The sequence below is a fragment of the Stegostoma tigrinum genome, chromosome 4 (genome assembly GCF_030684315.1).
Source record: "Stegostoma tigrinum isolate sSteTig4 chromosome 4, sSteTig4.hap1, whole genome shotgun sequence".
Classification (NCBI taxonomy): domain Eukaryota; kingdom Metazoa; phylum Chordata; class Chondrichthyes; order Orectolobiformes; family Stegostomatidae; genus Stegostoma; species Stegostoma tigrinum.
Window position 1 is genome coordinate 99,316,919 of NC_081357.1, and position 26,575 is coordinate 99,343,493.

Consider the following 26,575-nt stretch of genomic DNA (forward strand, 5'->3'; position numbering starts at 1 on the left):
TCTCTAACAAGCTGAGACGTCCCATGTATTGGGACAGAAATCCATTTGTGCAGTGGAGACTTAATTTGATTCAAATGGGCAGGCAGAGCTGCAGGCTTCTTCAGGGGTGCAGCTTCCTCACTGATATCATTGAAGAACTTTGCTTTGTCTGCAAAACTAGAGGCTTGGAACACTGCCTTCCCTCTGAGGATCGGAATAGATCTGTGTTGTGGAAGGGCCTCCGCACTAACGAACAATTCACTGAGGCTGGGGGTGAGAGAAATGTTTCTTGAGCTGCCTACCCAGAGGTGGTCATCCACTGAGAGATCATCTCCCATTCACTCCCACCCTTTTCTTGTAGCTTGACCTCCTCTGTGTTACCTTTGCTCAATCTCCCAGTCATACTGCAGTCTGAGTTAAGTCAACTTAAAGTGAATGCTGGAAAGCACTAATGATTTATAGATACTTTAATCAACCTGTTCAGATGTGTCATGGCAATGTACCACTGTACCACAAGAAACATTTTAAAATCAACCTGGTGGGAAATGCTATGTCCACCTTCTGGGCAAATGGGACTTTTTTTATTCATTGGTGTCACTGGCCAGCATTTATTACCCATCCCTAATTGCCCAGAGGGCAGCCAAGAGTCAATGGCATTGCTGTGTGTCTAGAGTCACATGTAGGCCAGACCAGGTAACGATGTCCCTAAAGGACATTAGTGAACCAGATGGTTTGTTCCAACAATTGGCTATGGGCGCATAGTTATCATTAGACTCCTAATTGCAGATTTTTACTGAATTCAAATTCTACCCTCTGCTGTGGCAGGATTTGAACCCAGATATTTAGAACATTACCTGGATCATCTGGATTAAAAGTCCAGTGATAACACCACTAGGCCATCACCTTCCCTTAAACAGGGCTGAACCTGAACCTTCTGGATCTGAAGTGGAGATGTAAACACCGTGCCACAAGAGCTCCAGCCATTTGTATAACGGTAGCAACAGTTAGTGGAAATCAATCAACAAAGAAACATGAACATGGTTGATGCTCCCTTGAACCAGCACTGCTGGTTTATTCCTTCCTGCTGCTGAATGTGAGTTCAAACTGTGAAAACTCTCCTGATGTTTTATAAGTTACCAGGTGCTGATTCACATTATACATCTGATGAGGGTAAGGTTTGTGGTGTGTGGTGAAAATTAGGCTGGCTATCTTCTTTAACTAACTGTGAAAAATTGCTTCTGTCAGGGATATCATCTCCCTCATTGATAAATTAATGCTGTTCCAGTATTAGTGGCCAATAAGAAAAACAAGCTTGGGTTTAAAAAAAAAGTCTCAAATCAATTGAATTAGACTTGTTCACGATGCACAGATGCTTCCAACAAAATCTATTTCTGGAGTTATATTTTTAACTCATTCAAAACTGAATTGTGTAGACAAAGTTAAAATTGTTGAAATGAGGCAGTATCTGAAATTAACATCTTTGTTAAATGCAAAAAAATGCAATCATCTCTTGGCATTGGGTGGCAAGGTGGCTCAGTGGTTAGCACTGCTGCCCAGGAGCCCCAGGGACCTGGGTTCGATTCCAGTCTCAGGTGGAGCTTGCACACTCTCCTGATTTCCTCTGGGTGCTCCCACGGCCCAAAGATGTGCAGATTAGGTGGATTAGCTAAGGGAAATGTGGGATTATGGGAATTGGGTGGAATGTCCTTGGAGACTTGGTGCGGATTTGATGGGCCAAATGGTCTATTTTTGTACCGTAGTGATTCGATCAATTTGTTCATTACGAGGAGGAAAAGCACTTTAAGACACAGCACCATCTCTTTGAAACTGTTTCTCAGTCAGCTTCAGTCAAAGCACTGCCAGCCCAAAACTACTAACACTCATCCCATCATCAGTCTCAACCAAAAATACAAAGCATTGACACAGCAAGGCGCTACTGAAATAAACCAACATTTCCAACAGAACACAGTAAATAACTTGAAAACATCCCAATCCTGTACTTCTATTTTGCTATACTCAGCAATGTAGGCAAACAAATTATGGTTGCCAAACATTGTCTGGTATAAAGTCTGTTGTACTCTACAGCCAAGCCAGTTCTGGCTGCACACAACTGACTGTCACAGTATGTAGCTCAGTGTTGAAGACCATGGTTCCACAGGCAGCCTTGACTGTGCTGTGTTAGCCTCTCAGAGTATGGGATGCCTGCACTTGGCGTCACCTTTTCCAACCACAATGCCTACTCCTGAGTCCCATTCCGTGATCCCTGCTGGTGGAAAATTATTGCATAGAATCCAGTTGGTTGGTATTACTCCCGATGACAGGATGGCTCAATGACTCAATCAGCGTTGGCGCGTCAGTTTCTACTTCCCACCAGAAAGCTTTGGGACTCTTGCAATATTTCACAGTGGGTACCATATTATTTCCTGAATAAAATACAATGGTCGAAAGGTTTACAGCAACTGAGATACGCTAAATATCTACAGAAGACTGAACTTCCATTGCACACTGAGCTCCTTCCCTTTTATTGTGATCCAATAGCATTTAAAACAAAATCATATCTAATTAATCACATGGCTCACTGAGATGGAATTCCATAAAACGGCTATGTATGTCACTGTCCTGTAGGAGAGAGTGAGTGACTTAACTGACCAAAACCCAACTCTCTATATTTATAGTTAATTATATAGTTATTTATTCTAAAAATGGCATGCTGACATGTGACTACAGATTTTGAGAGAGTGTTTTTTGCTGTCCATTTACCCACCAGATATGCTGATGTCAGTTTAATTATGTCTTGCAACAGTCAGTAGCCGCCCTTCTTAAACTTCATAAAAACAAAAAGAACTGCGGATGCTGTAAATCAGGAACAAAAACAAAGTTTCTAGAAAAACTTAACAGGTCTGGCAGCATCTGTGAAGGAGAAAACAGAGTTAACGTTTTGGGTCTGGTGACCCTTCCTCAGTTCGGCAACTGTTCTTTCTCCGTTCAGCTTTTCCAGCAATTTTGTTTTTGCCCCTTCTTAAACTTCAGTTCATTCAAAAATCTCTGCTGTTCATATCCGAATTTACACAGCTTTCATACTATCCACTACCCCTGTGCAATCTTGGCTTCTGGTCTGACAATACCCACAATTTAAAATTCTTATCCGCGTACAATGGAGGTTTTAAACACACGGAAAGCATTAAAAATACAATTATTAAAAATACAAAGAAAAATAATGTTTTTCTTCTAATCCAGCATCAAGCCTATAAATACATTCACGTAAATACTTCTCGTAAAGAAGTCAACTTTCTTTTCAGCAATGGGGGCCATTGCCCAACACTACAAAACACAGACTAACCAACAAAAACTGAACTCCTGGTATACCTAGTGGGGAACAAGAATGCTTGGCCATTATCTCAAAATGTTTTCCTTTTATCCCCTATCCCCAGTCTTCACATTCTGGACAGGATGGAAAACTGAGCTCAGAGTGCTGTGGAGCAGGCATGCTCATAACTATCCTTGTGATAGTTTCCATCAACCAGATTATCTCATCATCCAGGTCACATGATAACCTCAACTTCTTGGAGCTCCTCAGACGTAGGGCCTCCATATTGTTCAGACCATCCCCATACGTTCCTTCAACTGGATGCCTGCTCCAGTTCTCCTCACCTGGTCTCCCAGCCTGGTATAGGCTGCAGGCTAATCTCCCCGGCTCCTACTTGTCTCCAAGCTGACTGATGAGGGAAAAGCATTTAGTGTTGTCTACATGGACTTCAGTGAAGCCTTTGACAAGATCCCTCATGACTGATTGGTGCAAAAGGTGAAGTCACATAGTGCTGGAGTGAGCTGGCAAGATGGATACAGAATTGGTTTAGTCATAGGAGGCAGAGAGTAGTGGTGGAAAGATGCTTTTTGGAGTTCAGGGTTGTGACTAATGGTGTTACACAAGGATCAGTGCTGGGACCTCTGCTGTTCGCGATCTACATAAATGGATGGAGGAAAATGTAGCTGGTCTAATTAATAAGGTTGTGGACGATACAAAGATTGGTGGAGTCATGGATAGTGAGGAGGATTGTCAGTGGATACAGCAGGATATAGGTTTGTTGGAAGAATGGGCAGACTAACGGCAGATGGAGTTTAATGTGAGGTGATGCATTTTGGAAGGTCAAATACAAGTTGCAATTTTACAGTGAATGGCAAAACATTTAGGAGTATTGATATGCAGAGGGATCTGGGTGTGCAGGTCCACAGATTCCTGAAGGTGGTGGCAGCACAGGTAGATAAGATAGTAGAAAAGGCTTATGGCATGTTTGCCTTCATTGGCAGGGGCATTGGGTATAAGGATAGACAAGTTACACTGCAGATTTATCGAACGTTAGTTAGGCCACAATTGGAATACTGCGTACAGTTTTGGTCACCACACTACCAGAAAGATGTGGCTGTTTGGAGAGGGTACAGAAAAGACTTACCAGAATGTTGCCTGATGTGGGTGATTTTAGCGATGAACAGAAGTTGGAAAGACTGGGTTTGTTTTCATTGGAACACAAGAGGTTGAGTGGGTGACCTGATAGAAGTTTATAAGATTGTGAATGGCATGGATAGAGTGGAAAGTATGAGGCTTTTTCCCAGAATGGAGGGGTCAATTACGAGGGGACATAGGTTCAAGGTGCTAGGGGGGATGTTTAAAAGAGATGTGCAAGGCACGTTTTTTACATAATGGGTGGTGGGCGCTTGGAACATGCTGCCAGAGGAGGTGGTGGGAGCAGACGCAATGGCAACATTCAAGAAGCACCTGGACGAATACATGAATAGGAAGGGAATCGGGAGATATGGATCCTGTAAGTGAGACAGTTTTAGTATGGAAAGACAAAATGTGTTGGCGCAGGCTTAGAAGTCTGAACGGCATGTTCCTGTGCTATATTATTCTGTGTTCTTTGTATTTTAACCCACTCCTCATGGCCTCTTGCTGCAACTCCTACCTAGCAAGGCCACCAAAACCTGAAAATGGTGGGGCTGATTCAACAGGACCCAACCAATTCCCTTGCTGGTGCTTTCCGCCCCCCGTATTGCCACCAGGCCCATGTGATAGGTAGCCATGGAGAATGCCCCCATTTAAGGTGGGGGAGTGGTGTTGGTTCTGGCTTCACTTCTGGAATGACCTCTTTTGTCAAAGTTTGGAGCAAGGAGGGTGAGAGCTGAGTGCTCTGAGCTGAACCTGAATTGAGTATCAATGAGCCAGATGTTCCCCTCAAAATACCACTTGATAATGCTGTTGGCAATCCTTTTCCATCACTTTATTGAAGAACAGGAGTAGGCTGAGGGGGTGTTTATTGGCTAGGTTGGATTTGCCCTGCTTTTAGAGAACACAACATTGCTGGGCAATTGTTCACATTGCTGGGTTGTTTCAGTGCTGTAGCTGTAATAGAGCAGCTTGACCCATGTTGCAGCTAGTTCTAAGTATGAGTCTGCAGTACGAAAGCTGGGAGACTGATGGGGCCCAAATCTTTGCTGTACCCTTCAACTATTTCTTGACATCTTGTGGGATTCATCAGTTAGACTGCATACTGGCATTTGTGAAGCTGTGACCTCAGCAGGAGGTTGAGATGGATCATCCACTTGGCACTTCCGACTAAAAATAGATGCATTTATATCAGCCATGTCCTTTGCAATGGCTGGGCTTCATCATCCCATTGAGGGTGGGAATATTTTTGGATCCTCTCCTCTGGTATATTGTTTTAATAGTTCACCACCATTTAAGATGGGATGTAGCAGGACTGTTGAGCTTTCATCTGATCCATTGGGTATGGGTCTGTTTAGCCCTGTCTATCACTCTATTCTCTTTAGTTGGCACATGGTCTCATATAGTTTCATCAAGTTAATATTCTTGTTTTTTTAGCTATTCTCAGTTCATGCACTTGGCACGGTCTTGACATTTGTCACTGAATTAGTTCAAGCCCCAAGAGTGACACAAGGCAACACTCTTTTCAGCCTATACCTCTGATGGGTCTGACCTGCCAGTGGAACAGGACATAGACGGTGTTGGTGATGAAGGGGTCTGGGTGTAATTCTCTGACTATGACAGGTTGGTACTTGACCTGTCTAAGGCACTGCACTCCCAATTTTGGTTGAAATCTCCAGAGTTAGCTTTTAACTGGGTTGGATGTGCCAGTGTCATGCTTAGGTCCAGTGCCCAGGTGGCTCATCAGGTTTTATTATATGATTGTAATAGTTTCTCATTGTTTGTTAAAAGTGAATGGCTTGATGGGACCTTTCACTAAATGGTTAGAGTCACCTGTAAACAGGTCAGACGTGCTTTTCAAAAGGCATTAGGAAGCCAGATAGGCATTTACAAAAATCCGGTGGTTTCATTGTCATCATAAATCAAAACTGGCTTTATGTTCCACAATTACTCCATCAACTAAATGAATTTAAATCCTCCAACTGTTGTGGAAATTCAAATTATGGGGATGCAGTCTCAGAATAACATGTTGATCATTGAATGTAGTTGGAATAATTAGGTTATTTAGATAATTAGATAATAGGTTGTGTCCTAATGGTACTTTTCACATCTGAAGAATGAATTAAAGAAGTTCCTGTGGTTGTTGATACAGAATTCAGAAGTACACATTATCCCTGGCTGTAGCTTTACAGAATTAGTGCCCATCCTGATTTTTATTTTCCTTTATCATTCATGGGATAAGAGTGTTGCTGGCTAGGCAGCATTCATTGCCTATTCCTAATTGCCCAGATGGCATTTCAGAGTCAACCACATTACAGTGGTCTGGAGTCACATGTAGGCTGGACCAAGTAAGGATGGCAGCTTCCTTCCCTAAAGGACATTAGTGAACCAGATGGGTTTTTCTGACAATTGACAATGTGTTCACGGTCATCATTAGATTCTTAATTGCAGAATACTTACACACTGTCTGCTGCTGGTGCAGGCCTGTTTAGGGCTCCTCTTAAGCTGGAACACACCATTAAAGGTACAGACTGGGTTGAAGTTAAGAGCAAACCAGCAGATTTTATCTTTGCATCCTTTCAATTCATGGGGACTGTTTGGGAATCCTGGGAACTCTGGAAGATCAAAACCACCATCCAGCTGCCACGATTATTTTTGGAAAGCCCATGACGTAGGTAATCAGGACCAGAACATTCATCTCTCCAGTTCGATTCCTCTGCTAATCCTAATCGCTTCAAGGTTTATCATTTTTTGCTCACCTCTGTGGTCCCTACCACCTCTGGAATTACAAAGGTATCTTTGAAACTAAAGCGTACAAATGAAGAAATAGTAGGACATTCAGCTGCCCATGACTGTTCTGACATGCATTACGGTCACAATTGATCGATTGCAAATCCACATAACTGTCTGCCCCCCTTGAAATCAATACAGATACAAAGTGTTTTGTAAAATATACAAAGAGCTGGAATTCACTGGGCTTGGGGTTCCTGCCCTGTTACACCAGTTCATGGTGCACACCTCATCTTCTATCCACCACCTTGTTGGAAGTCAGAGGTGGTAACTAACCATTGAAGTGGAGCAACCAGGATGAGATAAACAGAGGTTAAAAGATGGAGTAATAAATAGGGAGAGAAGGAAATCATATAAATTCAGTGTCAAGTCAGAATTTGGATTAAAGAGAACTAAGGGAGAGACAGAAAAAAAAGACAATGAGGAAAATTAAGGAAGCAATTTGAAAAAGTAAAATTTGATTTTCTTTTCAAACCTTCTAAACCAGTTTACAACCTGAATGGACGAGACTTGGTGGTTAGAACTGTTCACTTTCTAGGCTCACAACTTAACTGGCAGTCAATGGCAAATTTCAGCTTGCTGAAAGGATGCATGAGCTGCTTGAAAGTAGACTTTGTTTTCTGTGCTGAGCTTAGTGGGAAAATAACCAATAAATGCAGCGACTTCATGAACGGTAAAATAAGAAGATTTGGTTTTCAGTCTCTTGGTAGGGTCCGTTAATTTGCTACAAATTTTAGATTTTTGAATTTATAGATCACCAGAGTCTAACTCACTTACAGCTTTCTACACTCTCGTAGCTGGCTGCTAATTCAAATCTGTTTGAAAAATATGAGCCTAATGAGGCACTTTCATTTAGATGCATTTTTGAAATACACCAATAAATCCCATCTAAAGTGGAGAATGAGCCCCGATCTCTGAGGCTTTTAGTCAGATTTTGAACTTCTGCCTGCAGGAGGTAACACAAGCCAAGCAGAACAACAATGACTCAACAGGTTTGCAACATCTTAATAAACTCCAGCATCGACAGAGGGTCTGTGCAATCTGCCTCAGCATGCTGTACATCTAACAGTTCAATTTGTACAAACAGTTTAATCGCAGTCTCTGTATACACTGAGTTCCAGTTTTGTTCCAATGAAGTGTACGTTCATTATTTAAAGGTGCAACTCTTTGATCCGAGAGTTTTAACCTGGATTTATGATTCAATAAATAGTGGTTCGGGAAGCCGATCGAGTGTTACTTTGTCATATGGTCTTCCTATTTCCAGAGATGTACACACAGAGGGAGGGACACAGTTGCGCAGTGTCTGTGCTGGCAGTAAAGTGTAAAGAATTCCTCTCCAAACAGGACATGGAGTTACAGTTACATGATTAACTGAAGTGATGGAAAGTACAAACAGCTCCCAGATCACTCGTCTCACTTTCTACAACTTCACCTGCTTGCACTCAATTAGCCACAGGATTTGCTGTTTAACAGAGTTTGCAATCTGCCTCCATCTGTTACGGTCCCAACATTTCCTCAAGAAGTCAGCACTCACTCCCTCCCAACGCTTGGGAACACCTTCCCTCTCAGGACTGGGGATAGACCCCTGTAACCCTGCAGTTAGCGAATCATTGAATAGTTACAGTACAGAATGAGGCCATTCAGCTTTCAAAATGAGCAGGTCACCTCCTGTCACTCTCCTTTTTAGATAATGACCCACTTGTCTTTTGGAAGCATTGCCTGACCCTGTCTCTGCCACACTTTCAGTCAGTGAATCATAGAATCCCTACAGTGCAGAGATAGGCCATTTGGCCCATCAAGTCTTTCCTGACCCTCCAAACAGCATCCCACACAGATCCCCATAACCTCACATTTCCCAAAGCTAACCCAACTAGCCTGCACATCCCTGGACAATTTAGCATTGCTAGGCCACCTAACCTGCACACCTTTGGACTGTAGGAGGAAACCTGAGCACCCAAAGGAAGCCCACGCAGACATGGGGAGAATGTGCAAACTCCACACAGACTGTCGCCCAAAGCCAGAATTGAACCTGGGCCCCTGGTGCAGTGAGCAGCCTGTGATCCTAGCCAGTTACTGCATGAATGGATTTTCCTTTTCTTCCTTTGTTTTAAATCACGTCCGCTAGTCATTGAGTTGGCCGCATCCTCGGAGGAGTTTCCAAGAGCTCTCTTTCTGAAAAGATGGTGGAAACCGAGCTCTTGAACATATTTAAGGCAGAGGTAAATCGATCCTTGTTAGGTGTGGGAATTAAAAGTTCCCGGGGGACATGAGGATGTGGATTTGAGGTGACATTCAAATTAACCATGGCCTTACTGAAACGTGAAGGCTTGAAGGGCTGAATGGCCTAACCCTGTTTCAGCTCCTTGTATGCCCTTGGGTGATCAGGACCTAGCTTTCAGTTTGTCCCTGTAGCCCTAACCTAGCTGATAATGGGCCGCCAAAGAATGAAGGCATTAAAAAGGAGAGCCTTTTTCCTAGGATAGTGATGGCGAGCACGAGGGGGCATAGCTTTAAATTGAGGGGTGAAAGATATAGGACAGATGTCAGAGGTAGTTTCTTTACTCAGAGAGTAGTAAGGAAATGGAACGCTTTGCCTGCAACGGTAGTAGATTCGCCAACTTTAAGTACATTTAAGTCGCCATTGGACAACCATATGGACGTACATGGAATAGTGTAGGTGAGATGGGCTTGAGATCGGTATGACAGGTCGGCACAACATCGAGGGCCGGAGGGCCTGTACTGTGCTGTAATGTTCTATGTTCTATGTAACTACGTTCTGACCTCAGACACCGGCCTGGCCTTTCAAGCTTCTCAATAGTGAGCACACAAACATCAAAGATCCTGGAATTATCTCCAACTCACACACAGCATACAACACCACCGCCCCCCCATAAATACTGCAGATGCCCTGGATCTTTCCCCATCATCCAATCATTCCCAGGGTCATGCCTTCACTGTCTGTCATTGTGCTGCACCTCCCTCAGGATGGGGAGAGATAACCCTCTCTTGGACTATCATCCAGGCCCATTAGTTGGCTGCACCCATGGGATGGCAATAACCCTCTCTCCCTACCTCCAGGACTCAGCACCTGCCCTTGGGCTCCATTCCTAGGACAGCATTTCCCCCTACAGTATTGGCTGAGAATTGAACCAGGCTGTCTTTTCTATTTTGCTGAGGCTCAGTGTCATTCCAGCAATTCCCATATGCACCTTTCACACGCATGGCACTGTGTTATATGGCTGAAGAGATTGCCTTGTGTTACAAGGCATTCAACTGCTCATTGCATTAGGTTGACAATGATTAAATACCAATGTTCACCCTCTGCTGCACGCCCCAAGGCTTACCCAGCCTTTATTAAAGGAAGAAAAACATTGGAACGCTATCCCGTATTTTCTTCCACATTTCCCACTGCCGAAAATGACTTCACTTATCTAAACATAATTTTGTGCACATTGTGACTAAAACAAATCATCCTTAAAGTAAAAGCGTAAAAACAATAACTGTTCCATTCCACAATTATATTTGTCTAACCTTTCTGAACATTTTTGTTTGAATAACTGCATTATATCCTCTTTCTCCTGCCAAACTGCAACTGACGACAGCCAATTTTGAAGTACAGCCTAGCAATGCTCAAAAACAACTGTTAAAGTTGAAAGTCTGCTAAAACATTTGTGAATTTTCTGAAATATGATGGGTTAGGGGTGAATTTGTTCAGGCGGGTGATTTTATCATCATTTTCAACAGGTTTCTTGTCTTCCTTCCTCTCTTGAAGATGATGAATCCTTATTGAGAAATATTTCACCCTTATATCCTTCTGTAGCTCGACCAATCAGCCAATTTTTAGGTGTGAGCCGAAGGTTGGCCAGCTATTTGACTGTAAACTCACCTCAATTCAACATAAGCCAGTCTTCCTTCAGCATTGAGAATGAGTTTGGATTACAACTCACTCTGATTTCCTGTCTCTAGCATCAGAGACAATGTTCAGATGAATGAAAATGCATTTTACAAATGCTTCGAAAATTGGGAACATAGCAGAGTGGGAGAGCTATAAAAGGTGGTTGTGGAAATCATGAAACATGAGAAAGTGTGCAACAGAGCATTTTGAAAGGAAAGGGTATCTACAATAATACACATGTAGATTCACTAAATGAATAATGTTTTCATGAGCAAAGTGGAAGGCAAGGGACCAGAGTGAAAGGGCACCTGACAAATAAGTTAATGACAGTAACATGTTGAATTTGTTAGGGTTTAAGCCTCTGGGTGCTACATATGTAGATGTTCAGAAAGTATTTGATCATGGTCTGCACAGGAGATTATTAGCGAAACATAGACTAAACAAAACTGGAGGTGTCCTGGGGGTGAGAAAGATGTTAGAACTAAAAGATGTGTACTGAGGATTACCCTCTCACCCGATACACTGAGGAGTAGAGAGTTACTTATGTAGATTTACAAATGACAGGAGCCTTACTAATTTGTATCGATGGCCCCAGGAAGACAGGCAGATAGATCAGATAGTGGGTAGAATAGGGGCAGATGGAATTAAGAGTGAGGTTGTCCTCTTTGGAGCTGAGATTGACCAAATATTTGCCATTGTGGAAGACTAGTAATGTGAAATTGCAAATAGATACACCGGTACAGAGATTACTGAGAGCAATTGCACAGGTACAAAGTAATCATAGTAAGGACTAATAGATTGTTGGCCTTCACATGAAAAGGACTGGAATAAAAAAAGAAAAGGAAGTTATGATTCAGTCATACAGAACCTCGGTCTTATCCAATTTGAATTACTGCGTACAGTTCAGGCACCACACCTCAGGAAGAATACATGGGTCTCAGGGGAGAGCAAGTTCACCAGAATGGGAAGCAGTCTTATAGCATTAAGTTGAAGAATAGTTTCATAAACTTGTGTTGTTTGTCTTGGAATTTAGAACTGTGGTGAGTGATTTAAACCATGTTTAAAATGATGGAAGGGTTGGATGAGCTTGCAATAGGAAGGATATTATTTAGTCGGAGAGGGCACAGAAAAGATTTGCAAGGATATTACGGGGACTGGATGGTTTGAGTTATAAGGAAAGGCTGGATAGCTGGGACTTCTTTCACTGGAGTGTAGGAGGTTGCGTGTGATCTTACAGAGGTTTATAAAATCATGGCTAGTGTAGATAAGGTGAATAACAAAGATCTTCTCCCCAGAATAGGAGAGTTCAAAACTAGGGGGCATATGATCAAGGTGAGGGGAGAAAGATTAAAAAGGGACCTGAGGGGCAACATTTTTATACAAAAGGTGGTTGATGTGTAGAATGAGCTGCCAGAGGAAGTGGTAGATGCAGATACAGTTACAACATGCAAAAGACATTTGGACAGGTGCATGAATAGGAAAGGTTCACAAGGGTATGGGCCAAACACAGGCAAATAGGACAAGTTTAGTTTTGGAAAGTTGGTTGGCAAGGACAAGTTGGACAGAAGATCTGTTTCCGTGCCGTATGACTGCAGGATCTTTAGAATTAAAAATGGAACTACATTGCTAATGATTGCAATCAGGTTATCAGGGAGCTTGCTTTCATTGCACAGGCCATCGAAATTCCCTCCTTACCCCACCAACAATCTCTGGATGCTAGGGGTTGATAAACTGATCCTAATGAATATAAACTCTTCCTTATGACTGAGGGATCCTTGGTTGAACATAGAACATAGAACATAGAGCAATACAGTGCAGAACAGGCCCTTCGGCCCTCGATGTTGTGCCGACTGAAGGGTCTCTTTCCATGTCACAACCTACAGTTCTAAAATAAGTACTATTCTAAAATTGGTCAGAAAAAAATATCAAAATCAGTATCAAAAGAATTAACCGTGATCACTTATGAATTAAGTAGCTTTTACTTCTGATGATAAAATGTGCAGTCCTCAAATGCACAATGGAAACCTGTTGAAAGCTACTTTTCTCTATATTAGAACAGTGACTGCACTTCAGGGATATATAATTAACTGTAGGACATTGAATGTGTGAAAGATAGTTATTAAAGACAAAATTTATTTTCTTGTTATGAGCAAAATTTACCTCATCGTCATGGACCAGTTCCTTCTTTACCACTTTCATTGCATATATACAGTCATTTTTCTTCAAGCGCACAAGAAGAACTTTAGCATAGCTGCCACGTCCAATGACTCGTATAAGGTCAAAATCTTGCAAACCTAGCACCGAAGAAATCTTGATTCCATCGACACCATCAACCACTGGTTTGATATCCTCTGAGTCATCTGTGACCCTGTCTAATTTAGTCCGACTATGTGGCAAGAATGGTACAATTCCATCAGGTTCTTCTGAAGTCCTGCTTCTGATTCAAATACTGGCCTAGAAATGAGGGAATGCTGCATGGTCAGAGGGTCAGTCCTGAAGAAGTGCCACACTGTCAGAGGGTCAGTACTGAAGAAGTGCCACATTGTCAGAAGGTCAGTACTGAGGGAGTGCCGCACTGTCAGAGGGTCAGTAGTGAGGGAGTGTCGCACTATCAGAGGGGCAGTAGTGACGGAGAGCTGCACGGTCAGAGGGTCAGTGCTGAGGGAGTGCTGCAAGGTCAGAGGGTCAGTACTGAGGGAGTGCCGCAATGTCAGAAGGTCAGTACTTGGGAAGCGTTGCGCTGTTGGAGGATCTAGTACTGAGTGAGCGCTGCAGGGTCAGTATAGCAGGATGTCTGCACAATTGTTGGGGGGTGTAGGAGATATTACTGAGAGAGCACCACATTTTCAGAAGTGTAGTGCTGAGGAAGCAATCTAGTAACAGAGGGTTGGGTTCGATATTGACAGAGTGATATATTGTCGGAGGATCAATATTGAGGCAGTGTTGCACTACAGAGGTGTTAACGCTTATCTGCTCCTTCAGCTGGCTGTTAAAAGGTCCCATGGCTATTATTTTAAAGAAGGACAGGGGAACACTTCCTGGTTTCATAGTCAATCTATTTACCAAGACCTCTAAAGTAAATCATCCAGTCATTCATCTGACTATTGGCTGGTCAATGACTCAAGCCTACATGCCCTGTGGTAAACATTCAGATGTTCAGCACACAAGCAAACCCTCTGGTAGCAAGAACAAAAATATTATATTCACCGAAATTCGTGTGCTGAAATATATATTGAATTGTCGCTCTATCTCAGCGCTCACTAAAGGAACAAGGGACACAAAAAACCCACAACATTTATGTAAGCAAACAGAGAGATGTTGATAAATCAGAAAATGCAAGGCCCATTTTCCGACAGATTACATACCACAAGAACCTGGGGACAATTTAGCACAAGCACTAAAATGTATGGAGAAAAATCACATAGAAAATGAAATAGTGCCAGAGGATCTGTGGGCAGTTTATGTTATTTATTTAATAAGGTACATAGTGCAAGCCCAAGGAACTACAGACCTGTTACTTAATAGAGTGTTCTGAAGCGTCATATCAAACTCAAGATGTTAACTCTGCTTCTTTCTCTCCACAGATGCTGCCAGATCTCCTGAGATTCTCCAGCATTTTCTGATTTTGTTTCAGATTTGGTATTTTGCTTCTCAGTGGTCAAAAAGATAATGGAGTGTTTACTGAAAAGGTTAACGTTTAGCCACCAAAAGAATAATGAATAGGGTCAGCACAGATTTCAAGAGCGAAAATTATCCTCAACCAATTTTACTGAATTCTATGGAGAAGTAGCTGCAAGATTAAAAACCAAAAGAACTGTGGATGCTGTAAATCAGGAACAAAAACAGCTGCTGGAAAAGCTCAGCAGGTCTGGCAGCATCTGTGGAGGAGAAAACAGAGTTAATATTTCGGGTCTGGTGACCCTTCCTCAGAACCCAGTTCTTCCTGGAGCAGTTCTGAGGGTCAGTGGACCCGAAACGTTAACTCTGTTTTCTCCTCCGCAGATGCTGTCAGACCTGCTGAGCTTTTCCAGCAACTTTGTTTTTGTAGCTAAAAGATTAGATATGGCAATGCAGTCAATGGGATATACTCGCATTTTTAACAAGCCTGCAAAAGCTTTGGAATAAAAGACCACTGACACTGGGTGGCACGGTGGCTCAGTGGTTAGCACTGCTGCCTCACAACACCAGGGACCTGGGTTCGATTCCACCCTTGGGTGACTGTCTGTGTGGAATTTGCACATTCTACCTGTGTCTGCGTGGGTCTCCACTGGCTGCTCTGATTTCCTTCCACAGTCTAAAATTGTGCAGGTTAGATGGATTGGCCATGGAAAATGTAGGGTTGGGGAGATGGGTCAGAGTGGGATGGTCTTCAGAGGAGTGTGTGTGGATTCAATGGGCTGAATGGCCTGTTCCTGCACTCTAGGGATTTGATTTGATTCTATGACCACGATCAGAAGGTGGGCAGTTAGTGGATTGGTGACAGAGCAGATTACAGGTTGGCTACAAACCCGAAGTTAGGAATTAAATATTGGTGTAAGGCGGTAATGGTTTTCAATGGGGACCAACGTTCACATTACTGTCGTTCATAATCTAATGATTTGAAACACTCAATTGAATAAATTCACAGTTTGTGGATGATGGCAAGTTCAGGATGGTTAGTTAACACAAAGAAGAAATATTGAGACAAAATGCTGCTAATAATGTGTGTGTGATGTGTCAATGACCTTCAGTACAGATTAATGCATGAGGGGTTGCTATATCACAGTGGTAGTGTCTCTACCTCTGGGATAGAAGGCTCTGGTTCAAGTCCAACACACCTTGGTGGTATTGTCCAAGCAGGTTGATTAAAAATAATTAGATTAGTTTGTGAGATGCTTGGCGCAGAAAAGCAGAGAGATATAGGGTTCAAACAGATAAAACTCTAAAATTAACTACACAGGTTAAATATATTAATATAGTTTAAAAGTACAAATCAGATGCTGGGTTTCATTTCTTGAGGGATAGAATTGCAATGTTATGTTCAAAGCTGTATTGAATCTTAGTTTGATCACATTTGGAGTGCTGTGAACAGTTCTGCTTTCGAGATTATGCAAATGATAAATAAAGATGCAGAAGGTAAAATGAGATTTGAAAGGTTACCATGAAACATCCTGGATCTCTTTCCCGTACAAAAGAGATGGCTGACGGGTCATTGATCGAGGCTTTTAAGATTATGAAAGAGTTTAAGAGGTTTGTGGTAGGAATGATGTTTCCAGTTATGTAGGAGATCAAATCCGGGGGTTAGGATTATAAAGTAGCCATTCATAAGTATAAGATGGACTTCAAGAGAAATGTCTTTATGTGGAAGGTAATGAGAATGTGGGGCTCATTGCAGCAGTTCAGGGGAACAGTACAAATTCATTTCGGGGGAGGCTAAATAAGTATATGCAGGAGAAAGGATTGGGGGGAATACTGATGGAGTTGCTCTGGTGGAAGCAAAATCAGAAGGACCACAAGTACCGTGGCACACCAGTTGGGCTGAAATATCATGTAATTTCTCCAGTGGCAGACAGTTGATGAATTACTATTACAGTCTTCTCACTAGCACTGTGCCATTCAGGTGTCAAGTTCTTCAAATATGTGAAAGTAAATAGTTGAACTTGGTAACTTGATTATGAAGTGCGCATTTCTACGATGAAACAAACACATTAACACTTCAATTAAATCTATGGTTTCATTCATGGTTGCAGGAGGTAATGGTTTCACCCTATTTGTTATTCCGTTTCTCTGTTTATAAACCAGACATCTCAAAATTGAATGAATGAATTTCAACAAAACTTGGTATGCAGCTTGGACACGGTCTGAGGAAGAATGGATTAATTTTTGATGTAATGTAAATCTGGATCATGGAATTTTTTAAAGGATCTGTTGATATTTGGAAATTGACCAAATTGACCTTTAGTTAGAAATCTTATTGGTTGTTTCAATTAGAATGTTGTTGCCCATTTTGGAATAATGTGGATTCTCACAGCTGCAGTTGTCAAAATGTGAGCAGAGTGTTCAGTGCAGATTGTTGAATGTGTATTGGCTAGAAGCCTCCTTAGTGAAGTGGAGGTGGCGGCTCTTAATAAAAAGATTTTTTGGCACTTTTTTGCAATTTTTTCTTACACCTTATAGATAATAGACAAGTTTTGGGAGTCAAGAGTTAGGTTATTCACTGCAGAATTGCTAGCATTTAACCTGACCTTGTAGATCATATACTTATATACTCATATACTCATATACTATTCCAGTTATGTTTTTATATCACACTGTCCTGACGACCAGATCCTTCAGAGTGCTTTACAGCTAATGAAGTTTTTTTGAGGTGTTGTCATTGCTGTAATATAGTCAATGTGGAAGATCCTTCAATTAGCAATGTGATCATGGTCAGATCATTTGATTTTCTTTGAAATGTTGATTAAAGATGTCGCGATGTTAGGCTAGAGATCAGGGCAACTACCATAGTGTTCTGTGAAAATTGTTTCAGGATTCTTTACATCCACTTGAAGAGACAGATAGGGTCTCGGTGTGAGACAGCGTGAAGTTGGAACAAAAGAAGGAGAATATTAAATGCAAACTTAAGTGGAATCAGAGGAGCAGGCAAGTCAACATTTCATGTTTACATCCTGCTCCTCTGAGGCTGCCCAACCTGCTGTATTCTTCCAGCTCCACACTGTATTGACTCTGACTCCAGCATCGGCAGTTCTTGCTATTGCCAAATGAAAACATAATCCTGAAGAGGGATTAGCATCAATGGTGGAGAGCAGGGCTGAATAATTTCCTTCTGAGAGATCACAAATATAGCCATTTTGAGACAGACCATCCAAACATAACATAGACATATCAAAGAGATGCGCAAATCATATGTTCAATAGTCTTCTGCTTCATCTGAAATGTATATTCTTTGATTTGAGTTGAGTTGATTTGATTTAGTATTGTCACATGTACCTAGGGTGCAATGTAAAACTTTTGTTTTGCATGCAGTACAGGCAGATCATGCCATACAAAGGTATTAGGGGGTAATAGAACAGAGTGAGGAATATAATGCTATGGCTAGAGAGAAGGTGCTCAAACAGAGAGATCAATATGTACCTTAAAATTTGAAAGGTCCATTCAGAAGTCTAATAACAGAGGGAAGAAGCTGTTCGTGTATCCATTGAGACAGTACATTAATTACATTAATTATGTCTGTATATGTATCAAAGACAGACTGACTTACATTGTACAATTACACCGTGTCTGTATATTTCATATATTGTGCACATGCAGATACATTGAATAAAACTATGCACAGGCCTACATATAAGCATGTGAACTAAAACTGGTAACAATGGCTCTTAATGCAGTTACCAACCTCTGCATTTTCAATCTGTGATCATCTCCCTCTAAGCTAAAAGTCAACTTCACACAGTAATCAAACAGCATTAATAACATTCAGAATTACTAGCAAGTAACACCACAGAATGAAAGGGGGAAAGTTCAATGATGGCTTTCAATCCATTTGTCTTTTATTTCCACCAGTGTGATGCTCTGATGCTTCATGTATAATAGTTGGTTTTGAAATATGCTGGGGCTTGTGAGGGACAACACAATCTCAAAGTGAAAAGGCATGTGGAAAGGTGCTAACCTCACTCATTCCATCAGGCAGAATTCCAGAACAAAGACCAGGAAATTGCACCAGGTAATGATCAAACAAGCCACTGAATAGTACACAACCTTATGTCCACAAAGATACTTTGGAGATCATAGTCCACCGAACCCCTTTGTATTAAAGCATGCTAGACAGAAACCCAAGAATAAGAAGCAACAAAAGAGAAAATAATTATGGAAATATTTTTAAAATTCTTTGTATCACCCCCTGCCATTTTGCATTGAGATAAGAATTGATTCTTGATTTGTGGTCAGTGAGAGTTGGAATATTATTTTGCCACGGACGTAGAGACAAAGCCTGGTCCTGCTTGTCCAAGCAGCTTCCCGTTGGAATCACAGTGTGAGATGGGATACTTCTGGGCAATTTACAGCACCTTCTGGCACCTCGACATTGAATGGCACCCCAAGAGCTACTCTGTAGATACAGGGCCTTGAATCTGATTTTTTCCCCGGCCTGTATATGTCTACAACAGCTGAAGACATCAATTTGCATTTGTGAGTGTTAGCGAACAGTTACAGTTTTAAAATCTGGTCAGAAACTTTCAGATGATGCTGGTCTGTAAAGAACTATTTAGTGGCTAATGGGTTTTTGCAGGAAGAGAGAGTTGACAATGCTCTTCATCTTCTCATTGATTTAACAGCTTGTTTATAAACAGAACCAGAACGAGTCACTGTAATTCAAGCATATCCTTGAACACACAAGGCTTCTGATAGCCTGTTCACCATTTATCACTATTCAGCTTGCTATCACATGCAATCTCTTACAAAATTGAATGACTGGCATCTCCATAACAACCTTCTGTTTCAAGTATTATAGTAATCTGTTCACTGGTGATAGCATGAATTACAGTACTCATTTAAAATTGCATCTCTCTGGCTGTTTTTGAGGAATTTAAACTCTGTACTATATTAAAATTAAACATTACAATGAGAGTACATATTAAAATTGAATGAACATTTAAACATTAAGACCTTTTTCACTCATTCACAGGATGTGGGCGTCGCTGGCCAGGCCAGTATTTATTTTTCATCCCTAAGTGCCCAGAGCACAGTTAAGAGTCAACCACATTGTTGTGGGTCTGGAGTCATATGTAGGCCAGACCAGGTAAGGATGCTAGTTGCCTTCCCTAAATGGGTTTTTCCGACAATCGGTTTCATGGTCATCAGTAGAATCGTAATTCCAGATTTTTATTGAATTAAAATTCCACCATCTGTCATGGCAAGATTCAAACCTGTGTCCCCAGAACATTACCTGGGATTCTGGATTAACTAGCAATAATACCACTAGGCCATCACTCCCCTCTGACAGGTTGAGATAGGTTCTATACACTGGCACTCCTGCAGGCTGCGTGCAAGCACTGACTTTACCATTGCTTTATCTTAATCACTATAACATGAGGGAAAGTTTATTCTTTGAAAGCTTAATCAACTCAGTTCTTAAGGCAAGCCTGATTAGCAGACTGTGATTAAATCCAACATTAATTCGGTCATAAACCAAAATAGACAATAGGATCCATTTACTATTCAGTGAAATGCCTAGACATAATTTCTACACAGCTTTGCTAATTGGTGTGGCATGGCAATGTAAAGGTTACAAACAGGAAAATTGCTGATAATGCTCAACTTTATCCTCATGTATTAAACCTATATTAAACACACACACCACATATAACCGCAATTATCCTTGATCCCTTTTCTCCAAAAATATACCATTTGTCATTTATCCACTTTATAAATAGAGGAACCAGCAGAAGCTATACAGTGTCTTTAGCTTGTTGTGTCATTCAATTTAATTCTGGTTGATCTACATTTTCACTTCATTTATCCACCAGCGTTCTACATCCCTTGATAACTCAAGCTAATAATTTCAGTTTGTACATTTTCAAGTGGCTTACATCCTCGATGGATTTTGAGGGCGACAGTTCCAGATTTCCAAGTGTCTTTATGCGACCAATTCCTTCCTCCTTTCATTCCTGAATGACCTTGTTCAAAATTTAAAATGTTTCCCCTTGTTTTGGTCTCTCCCACCAGAGGAATTATCTTTATTAACCCTATCAATTCTCTTAATCTTATTAAACACCACAATTAATTAAACCCTCGATTTCCTGGGCTCAAGGGAAAACAAGCCCAGTCTGTACACCAGTTTTTCATCATTTAACCCCCGTAGCCCTGGTATCATTCTGCTGGACCAAGTCTGCATATCTTCTAAATGAATATTTCTTTCTGAGCTTTGCAAATAAGCTGTTCAAACATGGTTAGCTGAATTTATTCCACTGTTCTTTACCACTTAGTTAAAAACTTCCCCTTCCATTTGTTTTCCCTTCTGACAGAGATTTGAACCTTGTGAACAATTTACTGTAATCAACTTTGAAGGTTTGTTTCATTATTGTAACAACACCAACTCAGCCACCTCCATACCAGCCCTTTCCCAGATAAATCTGAGATGACTATTTTCAATTTTAATGTCAGTAACAGGATCCACTTTAATATCTTCCTCCAAACCTCAACAGAGGCAATATATTAGATGCAAATAATACTTGAGAGAATTAGTGCCTTGGATGGTAATACAACGTACCTTGTCTCTATGCCAAGGTAACCAGGCATCTTAGTTGCTCTTGTCTCTGTAACTAAGAACTGCCCATATGAATTCATGCCACAAGCACTTCCCTTATTTATGTTCCTTGCTTCAAATGATTATTTTCACACTGAGCCAGATGAAAATACATTAAGTTCTTGAAGGATTTTAAGTAGGTGGATATCACATTTTAATTTGTTGCTTTTGTACGTGTGTTTGTGTATATCTGTGTGTGTGCCTGTGTGTGTTTTGTGTGTGCCTGTGTCTGTGCATGTGTGTGTGTCTCTCTGTGTGTGCATGCACGTGTATGTGTATTTGTGTGTGTGTATATGCATGTGTGTGTGTGTGTTCATGTGTATGCACACATGTGTGTATGTGTGCGTTTGGGTGCGTCTGTGTTTGTGTGTCTGTGTTTGTGTGTGTGTGTTAAGTGTGTGTTTGTGTGTCTGTGTTTGTGTGTGTGTGTTAGTGTGTGTATGCGTGTGTGTGTGTGTGTGTGTGTGTGTGTGTGTGTCTGTGAGTGTGTGTGTGTGTTTCTGTTTGGAAAAACAGTAATCATAAAGAATTATGGAGCAACTTCGCATCACAAAGTAGCACTTGGCACAGTAGGCATTACAGTTAGGAGTGGAAAGCACTGATGAATTGATGAAGGAGGTTTTAATAAGGCTTATGAAAATAGCAGAGATAAGCTTCAGATTCAAGCGAAAGAGTGAAGGATGACAGGAATGGTTAAGGCAAAGTCAGCCTGCAGAATGGGCTAGAAGAGCTTGAGAATATTGGTGTTCAGAGATATTTGGGTCTGCTTAATCAATTAACACAAAATGAGCTTGCAAATGCAGCAAGGGATGATAGAGGCAAATGGCATATTGGCATTTATTACATAGGGACTGGAGTACAAGAACAGGCAGCAAGTATTGTGATGATTATTTTCACACTGACCCAGATCAAAATACTTGTTGAGACCAATGCAGTAGTATTCCCAGTCTGGGTGTATGTAGCAAGGGAAGGTTATTCACTAGAGTGACCCCTGGGATGAGAGAGGATTGTTCAATGCTAAGAGGTTGAGTTAATTTGGCCCCTGCTACTCGGGATTTATAAGAATGAGAGATGTTTCTAATTGAAATACACGACATTCTAAATGGGCTGTTTCTGCTTGTTAGTGATATAACAGGGCCTCAGGAAAAAATGATTGATAACTTAGGACTGGGATAATGAGAACTTTTTTACTCAAAAGGTTGTGGTGCTCAATAATATAAATGTCTCAGTCACTATTCTGAATATTCCCTGCCCTCTCTTGCTCACTATTCTGATCAATCCTTCCCCTCCACTCACCACTCCAAATAATCCCTCCCCCCGCATGCTCACTATTCCGAACAATCCCTGCCCTCCTTCTCACTCACTATTCCAAACAATCTGAGCCCCCTCACTATTCCAAACAATCCCTCCCCCTCACTATTCTGAACAATCCCTCCCCCCTCACTATTCTGAACAATCCATCCCCCCTCACTACTCTGAACAATTCCTGTCCAAGACTCTCACGATTTCCAACAATCCGTGGCCCCCCCTTATTTAATTTTCTGAATGATATATGTCTTTACTCTCACTTGCTGTTCTCATTAGCCTCTATTGTCATTCCTGCTTGCCAATCCAAACAATCACGGCCCGTATTCCTGTTCATCATTCCAACCAGCCCTGTCTATACTCACTCTTCTGACAAATCACTGTCCTTTCACTTGAATTCTAACTAATTCCCATTCTCACTCCCGTTTATTTTTCCAAACAATCCCTGGTCCCCACTCCGAGTCACTATTCTGAACAATTATTGTGTTCACTCCAGCACTACTCTGACTATCCTGCTCACTTCTCCTGCTAATCGATGTTCTCACTGCCGCTCACAATTCCACGTAAATCCTGCTTTCAATCCCATTGACTACTCTGAACAATCCCTCCTCTCATTCTTGGCCATTGTTCTGACTAGAGTCAGAGAGGTGTACAGCACAGAAGAAAAGGCCCTCAGCCCATCGAATCTGCACCAGTCAGAAACAATCACCAAACTACACATCCTATTTTCCAACACTTGGCCCATAGCCTTTTCTACTTGGCATCATGAGTGTACGTGTAAATACTTCCTACATGTTATGAGGATTTCTGCCTCTACCATCCTTGCAAGCAATGAGTTTCAGACTCCCACCACCCTCTGGGTGAAAGTGTTTTCCCTCAAATCCCTGCTAAACCTCCTGCCCCTTATCGTAAATCTATACCCTCGGTCATTGATCTCTTCAACGAGGGGGCAAATATCTTCCCGTCCACCCTGTCTATGTCCCAGAAATTTTATACATCACAATCATGTCCGCTTTAGTCTCCCCTACTCCCAGGAAACAAGCCCCGTCTATCCAAACTCTCTTTATAACTGAAACTCTCCAGGCCAGCCAACATGTTTATCAATCTCCTCCGCACCCTCTCCAGAGCAATCACTTCCCGCCTGTGATTTGCGTTCTAGAACTGTTCGCAATTCTCTAGCCGCGGGCTCACCAACATTGTAAACAGTTCCCGCATAACCTTTCTGTGCTTAAACTCTATACCTCGGCTAAGAAATGCAAGTATCCCATATGCCTTCTTAACCACTAATCCGTGTCCTCACTCCAGCTCACTATCTTAAATGATCCTCATATTCACTCATGCTGTCTATTCCAAGCAATTTATGTCCTCATTCCTATTCACTATTGTGCACAACCCCTCTCCTCACTCCCATTCACCACTGCTATCACTCCCTGCCATCACACTCAATCTGTATTCTTCCCGCTCAGTTTACCTATCAGCCTCATTCTAGCTAGCTGCTGAAATTCTGAAGAAGGGTCACTGGACCCCAAATGTTAGCTCTATTTCTCCCTCCGCAGATGCTACCAGACCTGCTAGGTTTCTCCAGCAATTTCCATTTTTGTTCCAGACCTGCAGTTTTTTTGGTTTATTTTACTCTTACCAAGCACTGTGCTCACTCTTGCTCACTTTCCCAAATTCACACCGCCTTCTCTCTGGTGAGTAGGTGCCGGTGTTGGACTGGGGTGGACAAAGTCACACAACACTAGGTTATAGCCCAACAGGCTTGTCTAAAATCACAAGCTTTTGGAGAGCCGTCCCTTTGTCAGGTGAGGTAATTGTTCACCCTGAGCAATCCCTGCCCTTACTCCTACTCATGACTCTGACTGATTCCTGTCATTATCGCCTGGCAAGGTAAACCTGCTCTAACTAACTTACTTGGAGAGCTGGGAGATGAGGATCGGTGAAAAATGAACTACTCTGCAGAGGGTGACAAGTCTCTTTAGTGCAGAGATTCTAACCACCCCAGTCACAACACACACTGTCTCAGCTTGTGTCATCCACTTCCACGCTGCATTGTTTTAAATTGAGCCTCTGCTGTGCAGTATCTTTTAAACCAAGAAACAAAACCTTGCTTAAAACCCCAGAAACTGTGGCCACGGTGTAATTCCCACTTGAATGTTTGCTGTGTCTGAATGGGTGACGGCAGTGGATTGGCAGTGGGATGGTCCAGTCAGTCAGTTAGTGGTGTTGTGGGGGAAGGGTGGGTGCTGGGCTGGGGCTGGGCTGGGCGGCCCTACCTATCCTGGCAATGATGCAGCCACGTCAGGCCCAGCTGGAGCATCACTGTGGAGTTTTGAGCAGAAAAAGAAGTAACTGTTTAGGAGTCAGCAATGAGAGAGAATGTAGCGGAGATCAGCAGATGCTACCACTGAATAAACAATTTACCAGGATGGTGCCGGGAATGGAGGGTTTGAAGCTCTAAGGATAGGCTGGGACTTGTTTCACTGGAGCGTGGGAGGTTGAGGAGTGAGCTTATAGAGGTTTATAAAACCATGGCAGATATAAATGAGGTGAACTACAGGTGTCTCTTCCCTATGGCAGGGGATTTCAAGACATATTTGTAAGGTGAACGTAGAATGATTAAAAATGGCATGAGGGGCAATTTTTCTTTACGCAGAATGGCTGGCGTGTGGAATGAGCTGCCAGAGGAAGTGATAGATGCAGGTGCATTTACAATATTTAAAGGGCACTTAGATAAGTACATGAATTAGAAATGTTGGGAGGGACATGGGCAGGTGAGATTACTTTAGTTTGGGATTATGATCAGTATGGACTGTTTCGGTGCTGTGTGACGGAGCATGCTCTGGGTTAACGTGTGCCCCTCTTTCAGAGGGTTGTGGCTGGTGAAGACGGCTTTGGGAAAGCGCTCAGAGATAGTAAGAGGTGAGCGCTGACTGTCTGCCCAATCCCGCCGAACAGTATGCTGGCCAGGTAGACACTTGTCTGTGTCAGCACCTGGTTTGGGGGACAGGGGCGTTGGTTTGGGGGTGTGTGGGGTAGTTAGTGGGTGATAATGTGTGAGGGGTGGGAGGATTGGGGGAGTGTAGGGTAGGCAGTGGGCAATAGTGGGGGGGAGGATTGGGGGAGTGTTGGGTAGGCAGTGGGTGATAGTGGGGGGGAGGATTGGGGGGTGTGAGGTAGGCAGTGGGCGATAGTGTGTGGGGGGGGTGGGAGGATTGGGGGGTGTGAGGTAGGCAGAGGGCGATAGTGTGTGGGGGGGTGGGAGGATTGGGGGGGGTGGGGTAGGCAGTGGGTGATAGTGTGTGGGGGGGTGGGTGGATTGGGAAGTGTGGGGTAGGCCGTGGGTGATAGTGGGGGGGAGGATTGGAGGGGTGTGAGGTAGGCAGTGGGCGATAGTGTGTGTGTGGGTTTGGGGGGGGTGTGGGGTAGGCAGTGGGCGATGGTGTGTGTGTGAGTTTGGGGGCTGTGAGGTTGGCAGTGGGAGATGGTGTGTCTGTGGGTTTGAGGGGGTGTGGGGTAGGCAGTGGGCGATGATGTGTGTGGGGGCTTGGGGGGGGTGTGAGGTTGGCAGTGGGCGATGGTGTGTGTGGGGGTTTGGGGGGGTGTGAGGTTGGCAGTGGGCGATGGTGTGTGGTGGTTAGGGGGGGTGTGAGGTTGGCAGTGGGCGATGGTGTGTGTGGGGGTTTGGGGGGGTGTGAGGTTGGCAGTGGGCGATGGTGTGTGTGGGGGTTTGGGGGGGGTGTGAGGTTGGCAGTGGGCGATGGTGTGTGTGGGTGTCTGGGGGGTGTGGAGTAGGCAGTGGGTGATGGTGTGAGGTGGGTGGGAGGATTGAGATGTGTGGGGTAGGCAGTGGGTGATAGTGGGGGGGGGGGTCAGGATTGAG

General features: G+C 42.7%; 1 protein-coding gene across 1 annotated transcript in view; it reads right to left on the reverse strand.

The window, feature by feature from the left end:
- Nucleotides 1-26,575, reverse strand: part of LOC125452219 (potassium voltage-gated channel subfamily KQT member 5-like) — a 259,961-nt gene that overhangs the window by 232,009 nt on the left and 1,377 nt on the right. The window lies entirely within an intron of this gene.